The sequence below is a fragment of the Juglans microcarpa x Juglans regia genome, chromosome 7S (genome assembly GCF_004785595.1).
Source record: "Juglans microcarpa x Juglans regia isolate MS1-56 chromosome 7S, Jm3101_v1.0, whole genome shotgun sequence".
Classification (NCBI taxonomy): Eukaryota; Viridiplantae; Streptophyta; class Magnoliopsida; order Fagales; family Juglandaceae; genus Juglans; species Juglans microcarpa x Juglans regia.
Genome location: NC_054607.1, coordinates 11,940,862 through 11,967,070, shown reverse-complemented (window position 1 = coordinate 11,967,070; position 26,209 = coordinate 11,940,862). Strand labels below are relative to the sequence as shown.

The following is a 26,209-nucleotide window of genomic DNA, read 5'->3' as shown; positions in this document are numbered from 1 at the left end:
TTTCTCTTTTCTCTTTTTCTTCCTTCCTCCCCTACTTCCTCCCTCGCGCACGAGCCCCTCTCTCCCTCTCCCCGTGCATTTTCTTCTTCCTCCCTCAGGGCTGTTGTGTGCCACCCATTGCCGTCACAGCCCCTCTCCTTCTCTTCCCCTCCAGCCGGCGACCACCCTACTCCAATTTCATCTCCTCTCTTGCCGCCGTTTGTCCCCACACATAGCTTCAAGCCGCGGCACCTTTTGTGTTCACGCGCTGCCATTGGCCACCATCTCTTCACCACATCAACGGCTATCCCTCAGCTACCTAACCCACCCATCCTCAGCTCCGATCCACCACCGGTGAAGTCCATCTAACTCCATTTTCATTTTGGACTTTTTGGACTTCAACCGCCCTCTACGCCACCACCCACAGCCAACCACCACCACCATTAGCTTCACCGACATCCCTAAGCCCTTCCCTAGTAATCTCAAGTCTTCGTTTGTCCCCGTTCAAAATCTTGCATTTTGAGAACTACGGCCATAGTGCATTTTGCACTGTTACGTTGTTGTGTCGCCACTTCTAGCACTTCCATGATCCTTCAAAAATTATATTATAGCGCTGTAAGTATTCTCCCAAAGAGCTTTCGTGATTTAAATGTATTTTTGCACTAACTCATTTTTATTGTGATCTGATTGGTTGTCCCGGACTGAGTCCGAGGAGTAAGGGAGTCGGATGGAATGGAGAATGGAGTTGTTGTGTGTTGTGATTTGTTGGTTGTTGAATATTGTGTTGTTTCATGTGCATTGCATACTTGCACGCATGTGTCATGTTGTAAATAAAAACTAGGTTTTCGCATAATTGCATTCATGTTCATGTGTATACTTGAAATACTGGATTTTCATGTGAGAAATGATTTTGAGTATGTTTGAAATGATTGGATTGACTGGTTTGAGAGAAATGAAAAGAGACTATAGGGATGGTGGTAAGCAGGGATGGTGGTATAGTTCCGCCTGTGATTCCCGCCTACGATGCACGCGGTAGGGATGGTGGTAAGTAGGGACGGCGGTAAAGTCCCGCCTGTGATTCACGCCTACAGCATTCTGATAAGTAGCTATTGTGTGAAAAGGAACTGTAGGGATGGTGGTAAGCAGGGATGGTGGTATAGTCCCGCTTGTGATTCCCGCCTACGGTGCACTTGGTAGGGATGGTGGTAAGCAGAGATGGTAGTATAGTCCCGCCTGTGATTCCCGCCTACAGTGTCTGATAAATGATTATGTTGTCTGTTTATGATTTAATGGTTATGAGCACATTTTCTGGGAAAATGATGGATATTATTCATGGCGAGTTTTGGTCAAATGAGATTTTTGGCGTGTGTTGGAAAACATTCATTTTCGGAAAAAAATGAGGTTTTGGGGTCTGTTTGTTGGTTGCATTAATGCATTTTTATCTCGTGGGTTGTTTGGATTATTACTTACCTGCAGTACCGTTTTATGTATCGCAGATTTTGATGCAGATGAGAAGGCGAGCCTTAGGCATTGGCTCCGCTGGAGGAGTGATTTGGGGTTGCTCTCATGTATCGAGATTTGTTTTATCACTCGTTTATGTATTTGCCCTTTGTAATATATTTTGGGATAACTGTATAACTTTTTAAAAGTAATTTATTTTGAATATCTGTATTTAAATTTCTAGTACTTAGTTGGTGAACTTTTAATTAACCGCTGCGACTTTTGTTGTGCACTTTTGCATTTTGCACACACTTGAGCACTTATTGTTGGGATGCGTGACCCGTGTTGTCATCGTCCCGACGTCACGATTCCCATGTTTCTGTACATGGGAGTCGGGGCGTTACAAATCAAATGCTCTAGATCAATTCTTTTTATCTTTAAAATCTTAATTTTAATGTTCTTTTCTTCAGTTTAGTTTCGATAATCTATTCTTTAAATTCCGGTTTTCCAAATAGTAATTAATTTAGTAAATTTTAATACTTGATAGCATAATTAATCCCTGTGGGTTGGAGATCCATTTTCTTTAAAAATACTTTACTACTTGTTACGATTTTGTGCACTTGCAGATATTTTTAGCACAACAAGTTTTTGGCTCGATTGCTGGAGGTTAGTTATTTGTTATTGATATTGCTACTAGTTAGATTTTTACTACCTTGGATTTTATTTTATTGGTTTAAATTAAATCTCAGTTTGATTTTTCTTTTCAGGAATTGGAAGTGCATGCCCCGATCTAAATCAGTAGAGCATACACTTTTCGATCTTGAGATTGAAAGAACCTTATGTCAGATTATTAAAGAGAAAAAGAAAGAGGTCGCTGCATTTAAATTTAATATGACCGACTAGGAGCATAAGGCGTTAAGAGACTATGTTATGCCCTTTGTCAATGGGGCGACATCTAGTATAAGGCGGCCAGCTATGCAAGCCAATAATTTTGAGATCAAGCCAGCCATCATTCAAATGATTGAACAAACCGTCCAGTTTGAGGCGCTGTCACAAGAGGATCCTAATGTCCATATTGTAAATTTTCTAGAAATTTGTGATACTTTTATATACAACAGAGTGAGAGATGATGTGATTCGATTGAGATTTTTTTATTTCTTACTTAGGGAAAAAAACAAAATCTTGGTTGAATTCTTTGCTGCCCAGCATCATCACCACCTGGGTGGAATTGGGCCAAAAATTCTTAGCAAAATATTTCCCTCCGGACAAGACAGTGAAGTTAAGGAATGATATCACTACCTTCACCCAAGTTGAGGGTGAATCGTTATATGAGGCATGGGAGAGATACAAGGATTTATTGCGCAAGTCCACATCACGGCCTCCCAGCCTGGCTTCAAGTATAGATATTTTACAATGGTTTGGGACCCACAAATCGATTTATGGTTGATGCGGCTATCGGAGGAGCATTAATGAGTAAGACCCATCAAGCCGCAGATGAACTTCTGGAAGAATTGGAATCCAACAACTATCAATGGTTTGCGGAGAGAGAAGTGCCAAGAAAGACACTGGAGTTTTTGAACTTGTTTCTATTACCACATTGGCAGCGCAGATGGTAAATCTATCACAACAATTAGGTAAGATGAACGTTAATGCTATTCAAACTAATGTTGTTTGTGATCATTGCACAGGAAATCATTCAAGTGTAGATTGCGAATTGGGGAATCTGTTTGCCCAACCGAGTTATGAACAAGCCCATTATGTGTCCAATTTCCAACGTCAAAATAATCCTTATTCAAACACGTTTAATTTCGGATGGAGAAATCACCCTAACTTTTCATAGAGCAATAACTAAGTGCTAGCTAAACCACCTCAACAGGTTCCACAGCACAAGAAAAAGCTGACACTTGAAGATATGATTATGTAGTACATGCAAAAGACTGATATTGTGATCCAAAACAACTGAACTTACATGCAAAAGATTGATATGGTGATCCAAAACTACTCGGCTTCAATCCGCAAGCTTGAGGCACAAATCGGTTAGCTCTCAAATATGCTTCCCGAGAGGACAGTAGGGACTTTACCAAGCAACACTATGAGCAATCCGAAGGAACATGTCAAAGCTAAAACATTGAGAAGTGGACGGTGTGACGCCCCGACTCCCACGTACAGAAACACGTGAATCATGACGTCGGGATAATGATAACACGGGTCAAGCATCCCAACGATAAGTGCTCAAGTGTGTGCAACATGCCAAAAGTGCACAACAAAAGTCGTAGCGGTTAATTAAAAGTTAGCCAACTAAGTACCAGAAATTTAAATATTGATTTCCAAAATAAAATGCCTTTAAAAAAGTTATACAGTTATGCAATATAATTATAATACAAACCAAATACATAGCCAAAAGTGGGAGACAAATCCCAATACATGAGCAAGTGATCCCAAATCACTTCTTCGGCAGAGCCGAATCCTCAGGCTCTTCATCCTCATATGCATCAAAATCTGCGACACTATAAAACGGTACTGCATGTAAGTAATAATCCAAACAACCAACGAGATAAAAATGCATTAATGCAACCAAAAATTATGCATGCATTAGACCCAAAACATCATTTTTATTGAAAATGAATATTTCCTACGCGCGCCAAAATCCCATTTTGGCCCAAAAGATATCCATAAAAACATTTCCCACAATTTTCCCTAAAAATGGCCCAAAACAATAATCCACCATTTTCCTAGAAAACGGTTCACATATCTATTTATCAAAAACTGCCATTTTCCCAGAAAATAGCCCAACATCCATTTTAACCGTATACACCATGATCTCCCCTAGGGACCACCGCACACCCTAGCTCCTTTTGTCACACCACGGGTAATGACCGTGCGAGTGACTTCGTAACAAACGATGCCTAGTTTCGTGGCTAGCGCGTTCGTGGCCAAGCATCTTTTAGCTCCCGCCAGCAAAAGGGGCACAGAGTCGGCATGAGACCGTTACCATCCCATCCGATCCTGTTGTCGCCTAGCGGCAACCCAGAGGACGTCACTTAGTATAATCTGCTCCCGAGTGACCAGATGAGCTCCACTAAGATAATATCCCATCTCGGCTTGGGGTCATTATACGCACGCACCCAAAAACAATTTCTAACATGGAAGCCCAGTTTTCAAATATACATATGAACATGCATGCAATTATGCGAAAACCCAGATTTCATTCACAAACATGAACACGCAGGCTATTATGCAATGTACATGACATGACACAAATATCCAAAAGCCAACAACTCCCAATATAACCCAATCACACAAACAACTCCATCCTCCAATCCAACCGACCGCCTTACTCCTTGGACTCAGTCCGACACAACCAACCCGTTCACAGTAAATATAAGTTAGTGCAAAAATACATTTAAATCTCAAAAGTTATTTGGAAGAATACTTACAGTGCTATAATATACTTTTCAAAGGATCACGAAGATGCTAGAAGTGGCAGCACAACAATGAAACAATGTATTTTGGACTATGGCCTTGGGTCTCAAAAATCTAACTTTTGAACGGGGACAAACAAAGACTTGAGATTATTAGGGAAGGGTTTAGGGGTGTTGGTGAAGCTAATGGTGGTGGTGGTTGGCCGTGGGTGGCGGTTGAAAGCCAAAACACTCAAGTCAAAAAATGAGTTAGAGGAGCTTCAAAGGTGGCGGATCGAGGTTGAGCTTGGGTGGGTTAGGTAGCTGGGAGGCCACTGGTGCTATGGTGAAAAGATGATGGCCAATGGCGGCGTGACGATGGTGCTAGAACGAAAGAGGGTCGAGGCTTGAAGCTACGTGTGGGGGCGATTGGCAGCAAGAGAGGAGCTAAAAATGGATGGATGAGGTCGTTGGCCAGTGGGAAGAAGAATGGGAGGGGCGGTGATGGTAATGGACTGCGCACGGCGGAGCTATGGGTGTAAGAGGAAAATGGACGAGAGAGAAGGGAAGGGTGTCGTGCGGGCGGGAAGAGAGAGAGATGCAGTGGATAGGAGAAAAAAAGAATTGAAGGAAAAAGAAAAAGAAGCGAAGAAGAAAAAGAGAAAGGGAAAAAAACGAGGGAAAGAGATGAGGTCCAATCCTCACAACTTGGGTCACAAAATTGATACAATGAAAAGAGTTTCAAAACAATGAGTTAAATAAAATAATTTAAACGTAGAGACTAAATAAAAATAAAATAATTAAATCCAACAATAAACTAATTTAAAATAAAGAGCAATTTAAATGCATAACAATAATTAATATTAAGAAAGCATATCAAAATAAATTTCACAACTTAAAAATCATAAAGATAAACCAACAAAAAATCCGATAAACTTAAAATAAGAGAACCAATATTTAAATTAGTTAAAATAATCTTTCAATTAAAATACACTAAAATACGGGGTATCATAGGCGGACATATAACCAACCACAGACAGTAAATACCGAGCGAGATGTAGAAGCTGCCGAAAATGTGGAGTCCGAGAAGGAGGAAGTTGAGTTCAAGGTGAAAGAAGTAGGGCGGGAAGCAACTGACCAGCAAGTTGAGGAGACTAAAGATAATAAATGGGTTGCAAAACCTAAGAAATCCAGGGAGTTTATATCTGGAACTTATTCTCTTTCAATTTATGATCCACCAATTCCTTTTCTGCAAAGATTGAGAAAGAATAAGATTGATAAGCCGTTCTCTAAATTTCTGAGTATATTTAAGCAACTGCATATTAATATTCATCTCATTGAAGCTTTAGAGCAAATGCCTAAATATGTAAAATTTTTTAAGGATATATTATCAAACAAACAGAAGTTGGAGGAGCATAAGACTGTAATGTTGACCGAGGAGAGCAACGTAATTTTACAAAAAAACTATCGCCTAAGGAACTAGGTCTCAGAGAAGCAAAGCTGACCATCATCTCTCTACAGTTGGTGGACAGATCTATTAAATACTCGAGAGGACTCATTGAGGATGTACTGGTGAAAGTTGATAAGTTCATCTTCCTGGCGGACTTCATTGTACTCGATATGGAGGAGGAAGAGGGGATCCCTTTGATACTACCGACCTTTCCTTGCAACGGAGAGAACTTTAATTGATGTCCAGTAAGGGAAACTCATTTTGAGGGTCGGCGAGGAGAAGGTCACTTTTGACGTATTTAAATCTATAGAATTCCCTTCCGAGATATATTCTTGCATCACTTGAGGAAATACATGAGGAAGCTACGAGGTTCTTTAAACGATTTTTGTCTAAAGAGGAGAATTTGGAGCTGTCAGATTCATCCCATCTAATTAGTCCAGTGGTGGGCGATAATGAGGAAAGATGTTTTAGGTTGGCACCATCTGATCAGGAGATTCATGAGGCATTATTATCTATCCCAAAGGACTTGAGTCTAGGGCCATGGTTTCAGTTCTCTATTTTATTTGTCATGTTGGGAGATAATTCGTATGGATGTTAGAAATGTAGTAATGGAGTTTCTTCAAGGTATGGAATTGCCGAGGTTTTACACATCATCGTTTATTGTTTTAATTCCCAAAGTGAAACACCCTACAAGTTTTGTCAAATTTAGGCCGATTACTTTGTGTAACGCGATCTGTAACGTTTTTGCTAAGTTGATTGTCAATAGATTAGCACAATTTCTTGACAATATGATCTCACCGGAGCAGGGAGCCTTTGTTAAGGGTCAAAGTATTTTTCAAAACATTTCTCTCACTTAGGAAATGCTGAAATTATTACATCAGAACGCTCGGGGTGGTAATGTTTTTATGAAAATTGATATGTCAAAGGTGTATGATTGGGTGAATTGGAGATTTTTGTTACATGTGCTGCACAACTTTGGCATCCCAGCAAATTTTCGTGCCATGATTAAAAATTGTGTTACAACGCCGTGGTTCTCAATAATGCTGAATGGTACATTCAAAGGTTTTTTCAAGTCTAAGAGAGGACCTAGACAAGGGGATCCGCTCTCGCCAGATTTATTTGTAATTATTGAGAAGGTCCTTATGAAGATGATAAAAGAAAAAGTGACTGAAAAGAAAGTTCAATTGTTCTCCCATCCGATGAATTCTCCAGTGGTTTCTTATCTTTTATATGCTGATGATATTGTATTGTTTGTGAATGCTTCGAAAGGAACAATTAGATGTCTGATGGATGTTCTGAAGCAATATGAGAGATGGACGGGTCAGAAGGTTAATTATGAGAAGTCGGCGATTTATTTTTCTAAGAAGTTATCCTCACAGAGAGTTAGTGATATCTGGAGGGTGATTGGTTTTGCGTAAGGTGAGTTTCCTTGTAAATACATGGGGGCACCGATTATGGATGGAAGGCAGGCATTTAGATTATTTAGTAGAGAAAGTTGAAAATAAGTTGGAAGGATGGAAGAGCCGATTATTGTCACAAGGAGGAAGACTCATCATTCTTTTGCGACATGTAATTTCGAGTATGCCAATTCATCTGATGTTAGCAGTCCAAATGCCGAAATTAGAGATCAAGAAGTTAAAGAGGTTATTTTCTGGCTTTTTCTGGGGAGAAAAAGATGGAAAAGGTAAGAGAAGATGGAAGGCGTGGAATAAAATATGTGTTTCGGTGGAGGAGGGGGGGGATTGGTATTAGGAAGTTGGGGAAGTGCAACGTTCATTATTTCACAAATTTGGGTGGCAACTGTTGATGCAAAACAGTTTATGGGCGAGATTGTTTTTAGCCAAATATGTGATGAATAAGCAGCTGAGTTTGTGCTTGGGGAGAACCTTAGGTTCCAGTTTTTGACAGAAAGTTGTGGAGAGGATTACTTTTATTCTAGAAAATTCCAAGTAAAAGGTGAATGAGGGTGACTTGTCTTTCTGGTATGACAAATTCTTAGATGAGGGTCCTTTATGTGATTGTGCACCAGATGGAGTTTCCTAAGATTAGAATTAGAGAGCTGGTGATTAATGATCTCTGGGATATTGAAAAATTGCAAGAAATGGTAGGTCCTCAGCTGGTGACACATGTTATGGAGACCACTGGGAATTTGAGTAATAAGAAGGATATGTTAATTTGGCTTCCAGATAAAAGTGGTACTTTCTCCACAAAGTCGGCATTGGATATCCTTCGAGTTAAATTAGCTAGGAATGATTGGTATCTATGGGTTTGGAATAAGATGCTTCCTAAAAAGATGTCGTTGTGTATGTGGAAGGCAATGTTCAGGTGCCTTAGTGTGGATGAGAAAGTACAAAAGGTTGGTATAGCGCTAGCCTCATGTTGCAACTGTTGTAACAGGGGTCAAATTGAAGACTTAGACCAAGTTTTGGGCAGCGGGCAGTTTGCAAGATTTGTGTGGTGCACGGTCTCGGCTAAATTAGCTATTCCGGTTGAGCCTCAACAACAGTGGCGTGATAGGGTCCATGCTTGGTTTAATCAAGCATCACGGCAGTCACAAGTGGGGATGTTAATGGGATTAATTCCTGTTATTGTAACATGGAGACTGTGGAATAGGAGATGTACAGCTCGGATGGAAGGTAAATATGAGAATTTGGGGGTGGTTTGGAGTTCCGTTAAATACTGGGCTCAATATGTAGCTAAGAAAACAGTAAAGGTGAAAAAGTTGTCTAAGGGGTATATGAATATTCGGAAAAGGTTGGATGTTAAAATTGTGGAAACATATAGAAGAATGCCACATATTGTTCGCTAGTCTGTGCCTAGTCCGGGAAGATTTAAATTGAATATTGATGGAAGTAGTTTTGGTAATCCTGGAGGAGGCAATGGAGGAGGGGTCTTGAGGGATGATAGCGGAAAGTTGATATTTGATTTTTCCAAATATTTGGTTATTGTTCTAACAATGAAGCTGAGCTCAGAGCAGTGCTAGAGGGATTGATTTTATGCAAATAGGGATTTTATTAAGATTGATATTGAATGTGATTCTTTGGTGGTTGCTAATTGGATTGTTGACAAGAACTGTACAGTTTGGCACGTTTCGGATTTTTGGGACAAAGTAGCGACTCTTTTAGAGGAATTTGATTATTCTATTAATGATTGGTTTAGGGAAGCTAATAGCGTTGTTGATCTGATGGCAAAAGCTGGTGCACAAGGGGTGAATAAGGTTGTCTGTAATGTTGGCCTTTTCGATATAGAAATAAGAGGCTTATATAGATTGGATAAGTCGGGTATGGCATATACACGGGATTAGTCTGGTGCCTTGGTAGTCTGGTTGGTGGGTTTTTAGTTTTATTAATTATTGTCAGGTCGATTGATTAAAAAAAAAAAAGTATGGTCTCAACTTACTCTAGAACTTGTTTGATTATACTCGAGGCAAAATCCTATACAGAATATTACTGGGGAAATGATTAAGGCATTACTTTGGACCGATTGAACCTTTCAATTTACTTGTTTATTATCGTTATCCCTAGCCACCGCTTTAATGAATTATATTTTAGCCTTCTATTTTTCTTTCTTGCAAAGCTCATATTCCATACCTTAAACACTAATTTTCTTACCTTTCAAGAGAACTAAGTTTACACAGAGTCACAGACTCACGAGAGCATAAAAGGCAAGAGAAGTAATAGGTCTGCAAGTAAAGTTAATTACAGCAATATCATCAAAGTAAGTTTAGGGCTTCGAAATGTCAACTCGTCTACTGTGTGGCCAACAAGAAAAGGCAGACAAGAGTCATCCACAAAGGTAGTCGAAAAGGTATGGAATATTTCCATGATGAGAAAAAGAGAAAAGAAAGGGTCCAACATGCTAAACAGAGGGATAAAGTGAGAGATATTTGAAAGATCAATAAAGAGAGGTATGTTGAGAGATTTATAATGATTGAGAAGAGATTGTAGAAGTGAGAATGCTCTATTTGTTGTTGGTGTTCAAACTTAAGTTCTCTTTCTTTGTTTGAATCCTACATTTTCTTTGTAGCCCTCACCCTAACCTTATCTTACAAGCTTAATAAAGACCTATTGATCCCTGGTGATAGTTTCTGTTCTACATTAGTGGAGAGTGATTTTTTTTTTTTTCTAAAAGTGCCGGTAGCCACACAAATAGCGGCCCCGTCCCAAACTTATTAATATGCCCACACTTATGACGGAGGAATACCTTGGTTACAAGCGAAGCATCTGAGAGATTACAAATAAGCAAATAAAACCCTCCCAAATACAAACCAAAAAACATAAAGTAGGTAAACAAACTAAACAAGCCTATAATAAGAGCAAGACTAAACAGGCCTATATAATAAAACCACTAACCTCTAAACAAGCCTAAGAAAACCACAATTAAATAACATAAACAAAAAGAGCAACCAACCAAGATAAAATCGACCAAAATTAATGTCTAATAGCCGGCAATCTCGACTTATCGATTCGAACAATACCCTATAATAATCTCGGCAACTCTTTGAAATCTTCATAAATAACATTACTGCCACTTTTACCTAGCTTAGCCAAGAAATCTGCCGCTTGGTTCCCCTCACAAAATTGATGAACAATCCGAACATTCATCCCTTGCATCTCTTTAATACATTCATCCTGAAAGTCCCATAAATACCATAGCGTGCATTTACGTGCTCGAAACCAGTCCACAACAATTTTGGAGTCACTCTCAATAATTACACTAAGTAAGATAGCCTCTTGCATTGTCGAATTCCATCAAACAAAGCCTTTAATTTTGCTCTATTGTTAGAGCTAACACCATAATGACTCCTGAATGCTTCGATGAAATTACCATTAGCATCCCTCAAAATACCACCACCCCCTGAAGAACCTAGATTATTACGAGCACTCCCATCACAATTAATTTTAACCCATCCACAAGGAGGTTTAATCCACCCCACTAACATGCATTTCCCGACAGCAACACTGGGCAGCTCCAAGTTATGTTCATTCAATAGGTGAGTGTACTGAGAAGTCAACTTTTTATGCACTTTCAATTCTCTTGCCAGAATTTTAAGCCACATTTTAACCGACCTCCACACTTGCTTTGTATTAGCTATCAACCCCTCCATTCTAGCTTTGCATCTGCAGTTCCATAAACACCAAGTAATGATGCACGGAAGCACACTAGTTAGATTACCAAATAAGAAACCTTCTTAGCCAAAATCATCCACACTGAGATTCTTGCCTTCCAAGTATCAAATAACAAACATGGTACATTCAATAATCTACTCTCACATTCCCATATCTGAGTTGCAATATGACCCGTGACTTAGACATGATCAATGGACACCTTGACTTGAGAACCACAGCAATCACACGCCGACGCAAGCGATATTCCCTTATTTTGCACTCTCTCATCCACCGCAAGGCTATTGAATCAAGCTCTCCAATTACATATAGATATTTTTTTTGGCAAAATCCTATTCTAGAACCAGTCATGCCACGACATTATATCCTGTTTTTTCCAAAAAGCCTCCCAAACAGAAGCTATAGTGAAATTACCATCGGGAGATGGCTCCCATACGCAAACGTCTGAACCACCATGCCCACTAATTCTCGTCTGGATAATTTCTTCCATGACCACATCCCCCACAAGATCCTTCAAAATCTCAATATTCTAGACTTCACCCACCCAATAGTCTTTAATACAAAGTTTCTTATTAGGAATATCAATAATCCTAACTGAGAGCGGTCCTGACACCAACCATCTATCATACTAAAAGTATGAATTCCCACCCCTAACAGAACCTGATTCTCCATGACTTCTGGAACACTAGCCACAATATATCTCCAAAAATGTGAATCAGAAGCCTTCATAGTACAAGACATAGGATGGTCGTCTCTTAGATACTTGGATTTAAAAAAATCTGCCCACAAGCCTTCAAACGTCATAAGCCTATATGCAAATTTCATGTGGAGAGATTTTTGTACTTCTTGTAAATCTCTCAATCCCAAACTTCCTTCCGTAGTAGGCTTACAAATTTTCGACAAAGCTCGCCAATGCAATTTCCTCTTTCCCTCCCCCCTTCACCCTAGAAAAAGTTGGCCAGACAAGAGTTTATTCGATCTATAGTGACCCACAGGACATTAACCACAGAGAGAATGTGAATAGGCATACTAGATAAAACATGCCACAATAATATCATTCGAGTACCCTGGGAAAGCAAACTACATTTCCAGCCTGCCACCTTTTTCCTGATCTTCACAACAAGTGGTTCAACAATACGAGATAACAATCTACCAGAAACCAGAGGTGCACCCAAATAAGCAATCGAAAATTTTTCTTCCTTAAAACCTATACTTCTCAACAACTCACGTTTCCGAGATGGATTGATAAATTTAGAAGGAAATAAAGCCAATTTTTCCTTACTAATTCTGACCCAACCATCTTTCATACGTAGCAAAAGTGTCAACAGGTCCCTTCATAGACTTTTTCTGGCCATTAGCAAAAATCAAAAGAATGAATATAGTGAATTAGAGATCAAAGGCGCCCCCATCGGATGAGTGAATTTTCCAATCCAACCTACTTCAAAATTTTTTCTTAGTAACCTTGTCAATACTTCTTCCATAATAATGAACAAGTATGGTGATAAAGGGTCCCCTTCCCGCAAACCCTGGGCTGATTGGAAAAAATCTTTAAATGTCCCATTCATCACCACAGAAAACCACAGAGACTAAACACATTGACTTATCAAATTACAAAAGCGATTAGAAAAGCAAAATGTATGTAAAACCTCCAAAAGGAAACCCTAATGTACTCTGTCATACACCTTGACCATATCTATTTGCACCATCACATTACCACCCATAATTTTCCTATTCAAGGAATGAACAATTTCTTGTGCGAGCGTTATATTTTCAAAAATGCTCCGTCCTAAAACAAAGGCACCTTGTTCATGTGAGACCAACTTATGAATCACCCGAGTCAAGCGAGTTAGAATGATCTTTGAAAATTTTTTATAAGCCACAGAACACAAATTGATAGGCCGAAATTTATCAAAACTAGATGGATTAGGCACTTTTGGGATTAAAACAGTGAAGGAAGATGAATAAAACTTGGGTAACGCCGACCCCTGAAAAAAATCTCTGGCATCCTCAATAACATCTTCTTTAATGAAATCCCAACAATTCATATAAATATCTGAGCAGAATCAGTCTGGTCCCGGACTACTTTGCTTGGGAATAGAAGACATTGCTTCTTTAACTTCCATCTCAGTCGGCTCTAGGCAAAGCATTTTTTTATCATCTTCCGTAATAACATGATCAAGAATAGAAGCTTGATTACGTTGCTCCACTTCGACGAACGTTGTAAGAAATTCTCAAAAATACTGTGCAGCGCCTAGTGTACTTCTTCAGCATTATCAAGAATCGTTCCATCATCAAGAACCCTATGAGAAATCTGACTCTTCCTTCGCCTATGGTTAACTACTGAATGGAAGAATTTCGTATTTTGATCACCTTCAATCAGCCACTTCTTCTTAGCAATTTGACCCAAACGAATTGTCTCTCTTTTTCAACAAACATTAATTTCAAGTTTGGTCACTAAGTAATCCTCTTCCACATCTTCGGCATAACCTAACTGCAGCTGATTCTCTAAATTTTCCAGCCTCTCCACAAGGGCTTTTAAGTTACTATCAACACGTCCAAACACATTCTTATTCCAAGCTCGTAAAGTAAGTTTGGTTCTCTTGAGTCTAATAGCTAATTTCAACATCCCGGATCCCAGGTCTAGTCGATGCCAAGCTTCCTGAACACAAGACAAAAAGTTCTCATGTAGACACCACATATTCTAAAAATCAAAAGGGGCCGGACCATAAGATAAAAATGGCCTCTCCAAATTCACAATCATGGGACAATGGTCTGAAGTTTTGTGACTCAGACATAGAAATCAATGGCCTCGGCTGACCACCAATTCTTTTAGAATCCATATGAAAAGCATTACAATCACCCAACACCATCCAAGGGCAATCATTCATCTGTCTATGTTCCAAATCAGCCCATAGTGCCCTTCTTTCAGTATAAGTACATTGGGCGTAAACAAAAGGTGAGAAGCAGCCTTTGATTAGCCAACACAAGCCATCCAGTAATCATTTGGGCAATGCAAAACAACTCCTGAAAAACCTCTGGTTCCTTCCAAAAAATCCAAAGCTTACCCCCAACAGTTTCATTCGAGCAAAAATAATTAAAAGTCAAAAAATTACCCATTGCGGCCATACGATTCTCTCTGGCTAAGGGTTCAGCAATCGCACAAATGGATACACTATTCTTAATGAGTAACGACTTCAATCTCTCCTTCAAACTCCCCAACCCTCTATCATTCTAATAGAAAATGGTGTCTATCATAAATTCAATTTATGAGATCGGGTGTGAACCTGCTGTGACTTCCTCACTGTTCTATCTCCATTATTTGTTTTTTCAAAATCCGAAGGAGCAACTCCATCAGAATCATAAGCATTTTCTTTACCCTTCAATCCTGTAATTTCTCCTTCCTCCCAATCCAAAGAGAAATCCAAAGCTAGTTCCCTTTTTTGTTTTCCTACATAATCATCATTTTTTGGTTCAGAAACTGGAGTCCCAAATAACACTAGAGACTACTCGATCTGTGTCTACACTGTTTCCGAAACCACTTCCAATTCCTCATCACACCAAACTTCCTCACATTCTTCATCACTATCTTCCTTTTAATTATCTGCAAAATTTGTTAAACCTTGATTAGACGATTTTTCGATCATGGCACCACCAAGAATAGGGACTTCATCACTGCTTTCTTCAATCACAACATTATTGTACTTTTCGTTACTATCCTCTAGAATGATCGACAATTTTCCATTAGATAAAATAGTATTCACCTCTATCTCCAGCCCATCTTTAGACCCCGATGCCTACCCCTTATTATAGTGTTTTTCAGCTGCCAAATTTTTTCCTTTTCTTTCAGTTTCCCTTCAACGTTGCGTCCCTCCCCGACCCTACAAACAACTGCAGTATGTCCTTGTTGATGTCACTTCATGGAATAGAATCCTGGCTTCTCATATCTTGCCCCTTGCCAAATATATTTTGTCAGAGAAACCACAATGGGGAAACCTTGCACTGGTTCTATAGTCAAATCCACTTCCACACAAATTCTTGCACTCGTCGATCTCGTTCGATTCACTGTTGCATTATCTGTCCCAAGATACCTGCCGAAACGAGTTGCAAAAATTTGGAGACAATCACGTTGATAAAAATGCATTGGTAAACCAGGTAAAAAAATCCATTGAGATGGAGATTCTCTATGTAAATCGAATTCCTTAGTTCATTTAAACAACCAAAATGAATTTCCTTCCATCCTTCTTCCTTCATGTGCCCATCCATCAACAAAATCACGTTCATTTTTCATCTGGATTAAGACATGATAATCATCTATAAAACTGATCGTTGGAATTTCCAATGAACCTCGCTTTTTTACCACGTTCAACTGAATGTTATCAATCGAAGGTCGGGCACGCATGAACCCCAATTCACTGTTAATATCCACCGGAAATCGCATTGTCATTTTAAACGAAGGATTGTCCACTAGCTTAGCAGCCGCATGTGCATAGGACTGCACCAAGGAATTGCTATTTCCGGCATTCCTCGCTGATGGCAAAGCCATCAGAAGGGCAAAGGGCACCATAAGAGGCCAACCCTAGCTGCCATAATCACAAAAACCACCTAGAAAAGGAAACCGTAAATCACGGATTTCCAAAACAGACCCAAAAATTTAAAACAGTGGAGAGTCATTTGAAAAACAAGCCTATGGAGTGTTTAGAGATCCATTATTTATTTACTTGTTTGCATAAAACTATCCGGGGAGCTAATGATGAAGTGAGAATGATGGGTATGCATGAATGCGTGATGGATAATAAGGTTAAATTGAGTTTTGAATTAACTTTTAGACTTGATTGATCTTAAATGATTCCTTTGAATTATAGACTTTAGGCAATATTTGAGGCAATAAATTTTATGAATCAAACCAATGCTTGTTTTAATTGTCTTTCTTTTCTACTTTACTCAAGGGCGAGCAAAGCTTAAGTTTGAGGGTATTTGATAACTGTGATTTTTATTACTCTTTTATTTATGAAAAGTTTCATTTTTCCTTCAATACTATTGATTTTATTTTATTTCTATATATTTGTCTTTATTTTCTTGGATTTGAAGGAATGAGAAGATTTAGTGCGAAATGAGAGCATTTTGGTACAAAAGAAGAGACTACGGATCTAGATCGATTAGAGGCAACGAGATCTGAAGAGAGCCTAGCAGATTTAGGCGAGGAAATTCATGACTAGAAAGCGTGATAAGCGAGATATATTACCTTCTGGACGAGAAGACTTGGTGCAAGGCTCCGAGCGACTAGATTGGGCGACTAGTCTAAACGATCAACTTAAGCAACCAACCTAAATGACATCTTGCGCAAAAACTAGCAAAGGCTATCAGTTTTACTGCTCGGTAGGCTGGCGAGAGGGTTCTATCATCCCAGTCGGGAGTCTTTCCCCTCGATAAGCAAGGAGACCAGTTATATTCAGCGCACACGACATCTATCCGGTGGGACCCTTTCGAGTTCCACAATCAATCTACTGACCACCAAATCCTCCCAAACTCTATAAATCAAGCCGCTTATTACTAAATTTTTCATTTTAGATAATCCTGTTATTCTTGGGATAATTTCTTTTATATTAACATTTATCTTTAGAAACTATTTTCTAGATCTTTAGTCTAGATTGTAGCAGCATTTATTTTGTTTCCAGATTTCAGTTTTGATATTTATTTAATCTCGTCTTGTGAGATGAATAGGGGAGTTAGTTTTTAGGAGAGTCTGAGTTTAGAGTAAAAATATTCTAGAGTCTATTCTTTGAGTTTCTTTCTAGGAGGCGGATCTGGAGGGCAGAGGCGAGAGTCGCATGCTTTATCAACCGACTCCAACGAAGAACATTAGTTTTATTCTTGTTCTTTTCAATTTCATTATGAACTAATTTTATGTTCTAGAGCTTTGATGTAGTCTAGCATTGAACACACAATTTATATTCTAAGTTATTGTATTTTCAATATTTCCATGATTGAGTGTTCATTTCTTGTTCTTAATGCTTGCAATTTTCTAGCTAATTATTGTTCAATCTATTGAATCGCAATGAGACCAAGAGGTGATTTGTGATCAAAGTTCTAGGATTAAGCACCATTAGTTGAGCCAAAGTAGAGATACTTTATCTCGATTAGTGTGCCTTTCAAGAAAAATCCAAAGAACTTAACGAGTCTCCAATTAGTTAAATTCACATAGAGATATGGAGTTATTAGTTGGAGATATTTTTGGTATTATTCGAGAGAAAATATTGAATAGTTAAAGGATTTTTAGCATCAACTTGAGATAATTGGAATTCTACAAAGAGGAAGAATAAATTGTGTGGGATTTGCTAGGTCAAATCAAATGCTCTAGATGTATTCTTATTATTTTTATAATCTTCTCTCTGGGTCAATTGTGTGAACCTGGTTACAAGATTGTGTTTGACATCCTTGGTATTGTTATGTAGGATCCTCGGACTAGTTAGATACATGGGATTGGGCATAGAGTTGGGTGATTGTTTCATCTCTCATCCCTCCACCTTCCTAACCCTAACGTTGCTAGAGTTGCTTCCTCCGCTTCTTCACCCTCATTTTCCTTTTGGCACTCTCGTCTTGGTCATGCATCTACTAGTCCTAGTCTTTTTTATTGCATTTCTTGTCATCTTGGGAAACAACTCATTGCCTTTTAATACTAGTGAGCGTATGGCATCTACTTGTTTCAATCTAATTCATTCCGATTTGGTAAATGTAGATTCGGTAATACCATTCCTAGTACAAGTGCCTCAAGATATTTTATAATCTTTGTGGATGATTTCTCTCATTATACCTGGAATTTCTTAATGAAATAAGGTTTCAAATTATTAGATATTTATCGCAACTTTGCCAAAATGATTGAAACTCAGTTCTCAAAATGCATTGAAGTCTTTTGTGCTGGTAATGCTTTAGTGTATACACAACGTGCCTTTCATGATATCCTCAAACATTATCGCATTATTCTTCACCTTTCATGTCCAAGTATCTCGCAAAAAAATGGGAGGGCCGAACATAAACTTGGCCACATTCTAGATACCACAAATGCTCTCCTCCTATCACCATCCTTGCCTACTCCATTTTGGGGTGAAGCCTCTCTCATGTCGGTCTACCTCATCAATTGGTTGCTATCTCCTATTCTTAATATTGATACTCCTTACAAGAGACTACTTGGCTCCACTCCTGCATATCATCACTTACAAGTTTTTGATTCGGTCTGTTTCATTTCACATTAACCACACAAGAACACCAAACTCAAGCCTCGCTCTCAATTTTGTTGCTTTCTTGGGTATGGGATCGAACACAAAGGCTATATTTGTTATGGTCCTGTGTCACATTGCCTTTGAATTTCCCATCATGTGGTTTTTTGGTAACATTCGTTCTTCCATGGGGTTGATAAATTTCTGATGTCATCGTTTCCATTTTTTCCATTGACATCCCTACAGAGACACACACCTTTGCTCAACCCCCTGATATTATCTTCCCCTAATCAAGCTCACTCGAACTACACACAGCTGATGGTCGATCCTAACACCGCTAAAATCGAGTCCCTAAGTTTGTCCAATCTGCGGATCTTGTTGACGATCCACATTCAGACCTCTGACGTTCCACCCGGGTAAGATCTCTACCCTTGCATGCCTTAACTAGCTTGCATGAACCTCACTCCTATCATAAGGCTTCCACTAACACCCTTTAGCATGCTACAACAAAAGGGGAAGTTGGTACTTGGGATCTGGTCAATTTGCCTCCAAGGAAGTCTATTGTTGGGTCTAAGTGAGTTTTCAAAATTAAAACTCGCTCGAGTGAACTATTGATAAATATAAGGCCCGACTTGTGGTCAAGAGATTTACTCAAGAATACATTACTGATTATGAAGATCAGTAGCCAAACTCAAACCCAAATCCACTTTTGGCCAAGGGATTTACTCTGGAATATGGAACTTTTTTTGTGTGCTTAAAGCAGTTTTTTATATATATATATATATTTTTTTTAAAAAGAGCAGGAAGTCACATGTCCAATAGTGACCCCTCCCAAAGTTTATTAATAAAGCCCTCACTTATGACGGAGGAATACCGTGGTTCCAAGAAATGACCATGGAAAAACAGGCCCATAATCAAGAAAAAAATCTAGAACAAAAATAATAGACCACTATTTAAACAAAACCCACCACAACCCAAAACCAAGGCTTACAAATAACCCCAACTTTTACAATCTAACATCTCAAAGATGGAAAACCCAAAGAATCCAAACGGATCAGGCCTTTAAGAACCCGAGGCAAATTATAACTACTCGAAAAATCCCACTCAGAACCTAAGGCCCCTGCCTTTGCTAACCAATCCGCCACCCTATTACCTTCACGAAAAACATGCTAAAACCGACATTGAACCATGCAAGCTAACTCAACAATTTCCTCCCAAAAATCCTCAAGGTACCATACTCCACATCTCCTTCTACTCCACCAAGAAATAACTACCATAGAATCCATTTCAACTATCACATTTGAGAGATTCAACGTTTTGCATCTTCTCAACCCATAAAGGAAAGCCATAAGCTCCGCCTTATTATTAGAACCAAACCCAATATAAGAAGCATAAGCCTGAACCATCCCACCAGAAGCATCCCGAATAACCCCACCAATACCACAAGAGCCCGGATTACCAATACTACTACCATCCGTATTCAATTTAAACCACCCCAGCGGCGGTTTATCCCACCTCACCACTTTACAACTTGGAACTTTCAGAACCACCGGAACTCTCCGCAAAGCTTCAAGAATCATACCATCTCGACGAGACAGATTTTTATTTTGCTTAGCCGCCTGTGAGATGGACCCTAACCACACACATATAGAATGAACAACAGAATTATGCGATTCCACTATACCTTCCATTCGAGCAAGACACCTCCTTCTCCATAGGCGCCAAGTAATAATAATGGGAATAATGCCAACAATAAAGCCCACCTGTGAGGAAGAGCTAGCCCGCCTAAACCAAAACTCAACATTCTGTTTCCAAGTTCTACCAAGAGATATGCCAATAAGATTTCCAAAAAAAGACCACACTCTGTATGGAAATTCTCCCTCAAAAAGCACATGATTAATATCTTCAATATGACCATGATTACAGCAATTGCATTTAGATACAAGAGGAATACCAATACGGCGTAATCTGTCATCCACACTCAAGGCCATAAACCATGTCCTCCAAAAATGGATAGACATTTTTAAAGGAAGATTCTTATGCCAAATCCATGCATGCCAAACCATAGAATTACCTCTAATACGAATACAATTCCATGCAGATTTTGTAGAGAAAATACCTGTATCCGCAGGAGTCCAAACTAGAACATCCTTTCCATTCTTCAATCCAGCTAAATCAGTTATTATCTCATCCACCTTATCTTGCCCTACTAACTCCTCCAATAACTCCACATCCCAACTATTCGACAACCTACAATCTTTAACTTTCAAAAGAGGAGAACCCATAACATTCATATCATTAATCAATGGACCATTATCCCTCCATTTGTCATACCAGAAAAAAAGATCACCCTCTCTAATTTTCCATTTTGAATTATTTAACAACAACGGAATACAATTAGCAACCATTCTCCAAAATCGAGATCCTTTATTATTTTCTATAAGATACCACGGCCAGGTTCCAACATATTTGGTTTTGAAAAAATTTGCCCATAAAGAATTACCTTGAAGAAGGTTCCAAGCGAAGCGCATATGCAAGGCTTTCTGAACATCCTCAAGGCTTCGTAACCCAATTCCTCCTTCTTCCACCGGCTTACACATCTTATTCCAAGCCAACCATTTCTTTTTGTTCCGTCCATCAGCTTCTCCCCAAAAGAAAGAACTCATCAATCTATGAATCTTTGCAATAGTAACTTGAGGTACCTGTAAAATAGCAAGTAGATGGATATTCATACTAGATAGAACATGCCTCAAAAGAACAAGTTTTCCTCCCGAAGAAAGAAGCCTCATCTTCCATCCACTAATCTTTTGTCTCACTTTATTCACCATATCTTCTAAATGAGCCTGTTTCAAACGCCCTCGAATTATTGGCACACCTAGATATTTGAAAGGGAAAGTTCCTTCCATAAAGCCCGTCTGCCTTAAAATCCATTGCTTACGCCGATTTGGAATTTTATTATAACAATACAAAGCAGATTTCTGAACATTGATAGTTTGTCCTGACCACCTCTCATATTGAATCAAAATTTTTTGAAGAACCCGCACCGATCTTTGACTTCCATTAGAAAAAACCATAACATCATCAGCATACATCAAATGAGAGATAATAGGCGTACCTCGGGCCTGAGAATAGGCCAAACTGATTCTCTTGCACACTCCTATGAATCAAACGGGAAAGAACCTCTTGTTGGATGATAAACAAATAAGGAGATAGAGGATCACCTTGACGGAGCCCACGACCACCTGGAAAAAAACCCTTAACCGTTCCATTCATCATGACTGAATACCAAGGGCTAGAGATACACGAATAAATCAACTCACAAAATTGAGAAGAGAAACCAAACCTTCTCAAAACCATTATCAAGAATCCCCAATCCACCCGATCATAAGCTTTCGCCATATCCACTTTTAACAAGATATTCCCTCCATGTATTCTTTTATTAATAGACTGCACCAACTCCTGAGTGAGGCTAATGTTCTCAAAAATACTCCTTCCAGGAATAAAGGCTCCTTGCTCCAAAGAAATCAAGCGAGGTAAAATACCAGTTAAACGAGAAACAATAATCTTGGAGCAAATTTTATAAAATACAGAACAAAGACTAATAGGGCGGAACATATCAAAACCTGTGGGTGACTCCATCTTTGGTATAAGAACCAAATATGAGGCCGTGAAAAATCTTGGAAGATCCTTGATCATAAAGAATTCCACTACTGCCTTCCAAACATCAACCTTAACCACTTCCCAACAATTTTTATAAAAACCCGCTCCAAACCCATCAGGACCCAGAGTGCTTTGATTTGGGATGGATGATACTGCCTCAAACACTTCCTCTAAAGTTGGCGGCCTAATCAAAGAAACATTTTCCTCCTCTAGTATGACCGTCTCAATAAGGCCTTCCAGTCTAGATTGCTCTATGGGCGATTCTCCTCGAAGTGAATCTTGAAAAAATTCCACCGCCCCTCGATGAATACTCTCCGGGCTCTCATAAGTTATTCCATTTGATCTCATTTCCAGCACTCTCTTCCTTCTTTTATTGATAAGACAAGCATGAAAAAATTTTGAATTACTATCTCCCTCCAACTTCCATTTAAGCTTAGCCATTTGTGCCAATCTCATCTCTTCCCGATGCCTCCAACTAGCTAGATTTGAGACTGCCTCATGTAGTTCTCTCTCCAAATTTACCTCCCAATTTGATTGAAGCTGTAGCTCAATCTCCTCAATCTGTTTTTCAAGGGCATCAATACGCCCTATTGCGTGACCAAATACTCTTTTATTCCATTCCCGAAGCACCACCTTCGTATGTTTTAATTTCTTACTTAAACACAGGATTGGAGAACCTACCATCTGTAAATTCCAAGCAGCTCTAACACAATCCAGGAAATCAGGATGATCCACCTACATTTGTTGAAACCAAAATGGAGACGGTCCATAGGAGAAAGGATCTTTCTTGAACTCAATGATCATGGGGGCATGGTCTGAAGTAGATCTAGGACAAGTAAGAACAAATAGTATTAGGGAACAAATTACTGAATGAATTATCCATTAGAGCACGATCAAGCCCAGCCCACGAACGGGCCAATCCTGACTGCCCATTACACCATGAGAAACAACTCCCTTTTGTAGCCATTTCCATAAGACCCATTTGATGAATCCAATCATTAAAATCATCCAAAGCCACATTTGGCAGAGGTCTTCCTCTTCTCCTTTCCGAATCAGTCTTCCTCTTCTCCTTTCCGAATCATTCTTGATAATATTAAAATCCCCCACAACAACACAAGGATCTACACCCACATGATTACTACTGAGCTCTTGCCATAGATAGCGCCTCTCCACCCAGGAACATTTAGCATAAATCACATGAATCAAAATTTTATCCGCACCATTCTCTACAACAACGGAAATAAATTGCATACCCAACTTATCAACTTGCACCTTATAAATACTATCCCACAAAAGCCATATTTTCCCCCCTTCCACCTCATTAGAAATAACCATATCAAAATTTAGACTTCTAGCCAATTTAGGAGCACCTTCTAAATTTTGAAACGGTTCTAAAAGTGCAACAATTTTCGGTTTATATCTTCCCACCAATGTCCTTAGTTTGGTTCTAGATGTTCCCACCCCTCTAATATTCCATACCAAGATGGAATCAATCATTAAGCAATGTTAGAATTTCGGGCAAGAACCCGAGAAGAACTCCGCATTTTAATAAACGTTTTTTTATTATACCTCTTTTTACCATCATTCAACTCAGATTCAGTAAAGTAGTCTTTAGTTTGTGAAAAAACCTCTGGATGCTGTTCCGGTTCTGGTTCTGAAGAACAGTTCTCTTCCATCATGATTCCTTCATCAACTTCTTCATCAACGTCCTCATCTATTTCCTCTTCCACCATTGGTTTCGTCTGCTCCATAATCGGACCATTATCTTCCGCACGCAAACTCTGATTTACGTCCATATTAGACGCCACATAACACGCACCCGTGACAATCCCTGCACCATCTGCGTGTAACACCCCGTATTTTAGTGTATTTTTACTGAATGATTATTTTTGATTGTTCAAAAATTTATCCTCTTATTTTAAAATTGGTTGGATTTTTAGTGAGTTTATTTCTATGATTTTAATTTGGTGAAAATTATTGTTATGTGCTTTCCAAATATTTATTTATTGTTATGCATTTAAATTGCTTTTAATATTTAAATTAATTACCGTGGGATTTAATTATTTCAATTTGACTTTACCATTACGTTTAAATTATTTTATTTAACTTGTGGTTTTAAAATCGTTTCCGTTGGATCATTTTTGTGACCCAAGTTATGAGGATTGGACCTCATTTCTTTTCCCTCCATTTTTCTTTCCTTCCTTTTCTTTCCTTTCTTTTCTTTTTTCTTCTTTATTTTTCCCCCACCCCCGTGCGCGCGAACCAGCTCTCTCCCTCTCTCTTCCGTCCGTCACCTTCACCTAGCCCGCCGCTGTCGCGCCGCCGTGCGCGACACCGCCCGGTCGACCAGCTCCCCCTCCCTCCGGCGACCTCACCCCCCAAATCTCAGCCCCTACCTCGCCGCCGGTAGCCCACACGCACCCCACGAAGCCGCGGGCCACTTTCACGCCAGCGCCGCCGTGAGCCAGCGGTGGCCTTCACCGCCCACCCCATTGTGTTCCCCTGCCGCCGGCGACCTCACCCCACCAACCTCACCTCCATTCGCGCCGCCGTTAACCACCAGTAGCCCTTCAAGCCGCGGCGTCACTTTCGTTCCAGCGCCGCCGTCGTGCCACCTCCGACCACCATCTTCCTACCACTTCATCCCCGACCTCTTGGCAACCCATTGGACCCAACCCCACCTCCGATCCGCCACCGGTGAAGCTCCAGCATCTACATTTTTGATTTGGGCATTTTGGTCTTCTACCGCCCATTTCGCGGCCACCCACGGCAAACCACCACCACCATTGGCTTCACCGACCTCCCTAGGCCCTACCCTATCAATCTTGGGTCTTCGTTTGCCTCCGTTTGAAAGTTGGTATTTGTGACCCACGGCCACAGTGTATTTTACACTGTGGTGTTGCTCAAACGTCGCATTTTTCAACTTCGTGATCCTTCGGAAATTGTTATATTGTACTGTAAGTATTTTCCTTAAAGAACTTTCGTGATTTAAATATATTTTTGCACTAACACATATTATCTGTGAATTGGTTTGTTTTGCCGGACTGAGTCCAAGGAGTTTCGGGGGTCGGATGGATTGTGGACGGAGTTGTGTGTTTGTTTGCATTATGAATTGTGGTTGTTGGTTGTTGGTTATGGCTTGTTCATGTACATCGCATATTGCATGCATGATCATGTTTGTAAAGAAAACTGAGTTTTCGCATGATTGCATACATGTTCATGTGTTTATTGGAATTGGATTCTCATGTGAGTAAAAGGAAAACAGACTGTAGGGATGGTGGTAAGCAGGGATGGTGGTTGTGTCCCGGCTGTGATTCCGGCCTACAGTGCTCTGTTAAGTATGTGTAAAGGAACTGTAGGGATGGTGGTAAGCAGGGATGGTGGTAGAGTCCCGCCTGTGATTCCCGCGTACGGTGCACGCGGTAGGGATGGTGGTAAGCAGGGACGGTGGTAGAGTCCCGCCTGCGATTCCCGCCTACAGTGTCCGATAAATGGATTGTTTGTGTGAATCATTTTATGGGAAAATGTTTTACGGATATTTTGGGCCAAATGGGATTTTTGGCGTGTGTTGAAAATAATTATTTTTCTGGGAAAAAATGGTATTTGATGGCTAAATGTATTTTGCTATATTGTTGGTTGCATTAATGTATTTTTATCCCGAGAGTTGTTTGGTTTATACTTACCTGTGGTACCATTTTATGGTATCGCAGATTTTGATGCAGATGATGATGACGAGCCTTAGCTTGGCTCCGTTGGAGGAGTGATCTGTGATTGCTCCTGTTTAGTGAGTTATGTTTTTATCAATTACTGTATTTACCTTTTGTATTATATTTGGGATGATTGTATATTTTTAAAGATAAATTATGTTGAATATTTGTATTTAAATTTCTGGTACTTAGTTGACTTATTTATATTATCCGCTGCGACTTTTATTGTGCA

General features: G+C 39.5%; 1 non-coding gene across 1 annotated transcript; it reads right to left on the bottom strand.

Annotated features, from left to right (window-relative positions):
- Nucleotides 1–2,695: 2,695 nt before the first annotated feature.
- On the bottom strand, nt 2,696–2,800 carry LOC121241741. The gene has a single exon (XR_005935770.1). It is a non-coding gene; the product is annotated as a small nucleolar RNA R71 (small nucleolar RNA).
- Between the last annotated feature and the right edge of the window lie 23,409 nt (nt 2,801–26,209).